This window comes from Dasypus novemcinctus, chromosome 31, assembly GCF_030445035.2.
Source record: "Dasypus novemcinctus isolate mDasNov1 chromosome 31, mDasNov1.1.hap2, whole genome shotgun sequence".
Lineage (NCBI taxonomy): Eukaryota > Metazoa > Chordata > Mammalia > Cingulata > Dasypodidae > Dasypus > Dasypus novemcinctus.
The window spans coordinates 25486238-25490895 of NC_080703.1; the positions used below are offsets into that span (position 1 = coordinate 25486238).

The 4658-nt window shown below is 43.5% G+C and overlaps 1 pseudogene; it reads left to right on the forward strand.

Moving 5' to 3' along the window:
* The first annotated feature begins 1152 nt into the window (after nt 1-1152).
* On the forward strand, nt 1153-4044 carry LOC101447253 (Na(+)/H(+) exchange regulatory cofactor NHE-RF3 pseudogene; annotated as a pseudogene).
* The last annotated feature ends 614 nt before the right edge of the window (nt 4045-4658 follow it).

Genomic DNA, 4658 nt, shown 5'->3' on the forward strand with positions numbered 1-4658 from the left:
CATGACTAAGTTCCTAAATCTAATAAATGGATTCAGCAAAGAGGTGGGGTAAAAGATCAACACCCAAAATTCAATTGTGTTTCTATACTCAAGTATTGAACAATCAGAACAAGAAATAAAGAAAAAACATCCATCTACAATAACAACTTAAAGAATAGAATATCGAGGAAGAAATCTAACCACGGATGTAAAGGACTTGTACACAGAAAACTACAAAGCACTGCTAATAGAAATGAAAGAAAACCTAAATAAATGGAAGGACATTCCATGTTCATGCATTAGCAGACTAAATATTGTTAAGACATTGTTTTAGTTTCTTAGACTTCTTAAGTAAATACCATCAAACTGGTGAGGTTAAACAATGGGAATTTATTCACTTATAGTTTTGAGGCTGGGAAATCCAAATCAAGTCACCATCAACATGATGTTTTCTCCCTGAAGACTGTGATACTCAGGGCCTGGATGTTGGTGATCCTTGGTTCCTCTGTCACATTGCAAGGCACATGGTGGCATCTCCCGGTTTCTTCCTTCTCTTCCGGGCTCTGTTTCAGCTTCTTACTTCCCTCTGGCTTTCTTTCTCTCATGTCTGAATTCACTCCATTTATAAAGGACTCCCATAATAGACTTAAGGCTCATTCTGATTGGACTGAGCCACACACACCTTAACTAAAGTACCCCATCAAAATGTCCTACTTATATTGGGTTCATACCCACAGGAATGGATTTGATTTAAGAATATGCTTCTCTTGGGGAAAGTACAGCTTCAAACCACCATCAATGTCAATCCTACTGTGACAGTTTGGTATTGTTTATGAATTCCAAAAATATATACTGGATTGTGTTTTTAAATTGGTCTCTTCCTTTGAGTATTTTATATTTTATTAGATTCAGAGGTTTCACTTTTACTCGATTAAATCAAGATTAGGGCTTTTATTTGACCATATCATAAGGGCAACTCATTTTGATTCCCCACTGCCTTGGTGGGGATAAAACAGACTCTCACACAGAAGGAAATACACAGAGAAGAACACAGAGGAAGAGACAGCTCATTAGACATAGCAGAGGCCCTGGGAAAAGAGATGAGCCTGATAGTCTACAGCTAATTTTGTGAAGAAAAAGAGCAGCTGAGCGCTGGGGAGAAATATGGGCCTTATGCCAACCTACAGTGGAGATTGGAAGAAGCTGGGTCCACAGAGCCTTAAGAGGAAGAAGGAAGGTTGGCCGTTGCAGATATTGCCCGCCATCTTGCTACAACATGTAGCCAATGACTTTGGGTGAGAAAGTACCTCTTACAGTACCTTGAGTTGGACTCTTTACGGCCTTGTGACTGTAAGCTTCTACCCTAAATAAATGCCCCTTATGAAAGACAATAGAATTCTGGTGTTTTGCATCAGCACCCCTTTGGCTGACTAACACATCTACCCAAAGCAATTTGTAGATTCAATGCCATCCCAATCGAAATCCTAACAGCCTTCTTTGCAGAAATGGAAAAACCAATTGCCAAATTTTTATGGAAGGATAATGGACCCAGTATGCCTAAAGCCACCTTGAAAAAGAAGAATTAAGTTAGAGGACTCACACTTCTTAATCTGAAAAGTTATTCCACAGCCACAATATCAAAACAACATGATACTGGCACAAGGACAAGGCATATAGATCAGTGGAACTGAGAACTCAGAAATCAACCCTCACATTCATGGCCAACTGATTTTTGACAAGGGTGCCAGGTCCATTCCATTGGAAAAGAATAGTCTCTTTGACAAAGGGTGCTGGGAAAACTGGGTGTCCCTATGCAAAAGAAAGAGGGAGTACCTCTACCTCTCATCTTATGAAAAATCAACTCAAGATTCCTTGGGAAGGGCAGGCAAGGAGCCACACCCCCAGGCAGTCAGGCAGATGGGCTGTGCACTTGTTAGCTAAAGGATTTTCAGGCTTTCCAAGCTCAGAGCCACCAGTAACCTTGCAGGAAGCAGGACAGAGGTCACCTGAATTCAGACCACACATTCCTGTTAAATACACCCGCTGTTAAATCATTCTTTGTTCAAAGTCCAGTGAGTTCTAAGACTAGTACTCACCAGCAGAGGGAGAATTCCCAAGCGAACGGAGCAGCTTCTCTCCCTTCCAGATCCAGAACTGGCCTCCACTTTCAAGCCCTAAGTATGTAAGCTGTCCAAACAAGAAGGGCAAAGGTATGGTTTCTTCCTGAGAATCAAGAAGGACACTATTGGCCACCTGGTCCAGACGGTTGAGAAGGGCAGCCCGGCAGACAAGGCTGGTCTCCAGGATGGAGACAGAGTTCTTAGGATCAATCATGTCTTTGTGGACAAGGAAGAGCATGTGCAGGTTGTGGATCTGGTCAGAAAGAGCAGACAGTCAGTAACTAATCTGGTTCTGTATGGCAATTCCTTTGAGAAAGCTGCTAAAAAACAGGTCGACTTGAAGGCATTGCATCAGAGTCAGAAGTCACGGGTTTGAGTGATGAGGAACTGCCCCCAGTGATGAATGGTGGAGTGGAGACTTGGACCCAGCCTTGCCTGTGCCACCTGGTGAAGGAGGGGAGCAGCTATGGCTTCTCTCTGAAAACTGTCCATGGTCAAAAGCAGTAGATGACTGATATGATACCTCCAGGTGTGGCTATGACAGCTGGTATCCTAGCTGATGATCACTTGATTGAAGCGAATGGAGAGAAGGGAGAAAATGCCAGCCATGAGGAAGTGGTTGAAAAGGTGAAGAAGTCAGGAAGCCATGTCACGTTTCTGCTGGTGGGTAAGGAAACAGATAAGCGCCACAGTGAGCAACAGATAAAATTCGAGAGAAACAGCCAGTTTGAAATTGCTACCCCACAAGCCCCGGGTTGTAGAGATCAAGAAGGGATAAGAAATGCATGTAGCTCAGGTGATTGAAGCTCCTGCCTACCACACGAGAGGTCTTGGGTTTGATACCTGGTGCCTCCTGGAGAAAATGAGCAAGACAGCGAGCTGGTACGATGGGCAGGTGCGACAAGCTGACGCAACACGATGATGCAACAAGGAGACATAAAAGAGGAAAGACGATGATAGACACAACAAAGCAGGGAGCTGAGTTGGCTCAAGCGATTGGGCGCCTCTCTCCCACATGGGAGGTGCCAGGTTTGGTTCCCGGTGCCTCCTAAAGAGAAGATGAGTGGACATAGAGTGCACACAGCAAATGCACATAGAGAGCAGACAGCGAATACAAAACAACAAAGCCGGGGGGGGGGGGCATGTGATAAATAAATAAAATAAAATCTTTAAAAAAGAAGAAAAAAAAAAAGGGAAGCAGTGAGGGCAGGCCAGACCAGAAAGGTCAAATTATCAAGGACGTAGATTCTGGAAGCCCCGCAGAGGAGGCTGGCCTGAGGAGCAATGACCTGGGAGTTGCTGTCAATGGCAAGTCTTTGGAAGCCCTCGATCATGACAGTGTGGCGTATATAGATTGACTATAAGTGTCTCCATTTCCCTACTACCAAAGTCAAGAACTGCCCAACAGTTCTGTCGAAGAGGCTGTAGCCCCTGCTCCTGTTTCTCTGGTCCAGATACTGCAGAGCATGTAGGAGATCAGAAGTCTAAATGCCACAAGCTGGTTAAAGGTGAAAATGGCCGTGGCTTTCACATGAATGTGATTCAGAACCTGCCAGGCCCATTCGTCAAAGAGGTGCCGAAGGACAGCCCTGCCAGCCTGGCTGGGTGGAAGATGACAGTTTCATCACTGAAGTGAACAGGTAGATGTGCTGGATGACCCCTATGAGAAGGCGGTGGACAAAATAAAGAGCAGTGGAACGAATGTTATACTCTTGGTGTGTGGAAAGCAGGTCTGTGATTACTTCCAGGCTAAGAAAATCCCTATTGTTTCCCCCATGGCTGACCCACTGGATGAAGCCCTCTGGATTCCTAAGAAGAAGAGCTGGTAGAGCCACAGCATGACTTGTGTACCACAAAAGAACGAGCCCACCATACAGCCTCTTTTTCTTCTTCCAATTTTGAAGATACACAGATGGTGATGAGAATAAATAATGGCTTTGGCTAGTAGCTGTTTCTGGGTGTTTACTAGGAATCCATTCTCAAGGAATGAGCTGCCATCTATTTACAGTCCCTGCTAGGGAAGGACTCTTCTGGAAACCAGTTCATCATGCGTGATTGTCTTCTGTTGTTACTTGTGCTAGGGGCAGCTATTACAGACAGCTTATTTATGGTCCACTTAGAGAAAGCTAAGGCAGGAGCCAGTTTCTTTTCATGTGATTTCTTTCCAGTTTCAATTTAACTATACTTCCTTGTATGGTTATAACTCTTACTGCTATAGGATCCATGAACACCAAAGATGGTTTATCAGTCTGCAGATGTAAGCACTGCTAATTGAAGCATCTGAGCAGATATCAGTATTCAGGTCACACTTGTAAGAAAACAGAACAAAACAAAAAAAGTCAGCTCAAAATAGATCAAAGACATAAATATGAGAGCCAGAACTATCAGACTCCTAGAAGAAAATATAGAAAAGCAAGACTTTACACCCAAAGCATGAGCAACAAAATAAAAAAATAGATAAATGGAATCTCATCAAATTTAAAATCCTTTGTGCCTCAAAGGAGTTTACCATGAAAGTGAAACAACAACCTACACAATGGGAGAAAATATTGGGAAATC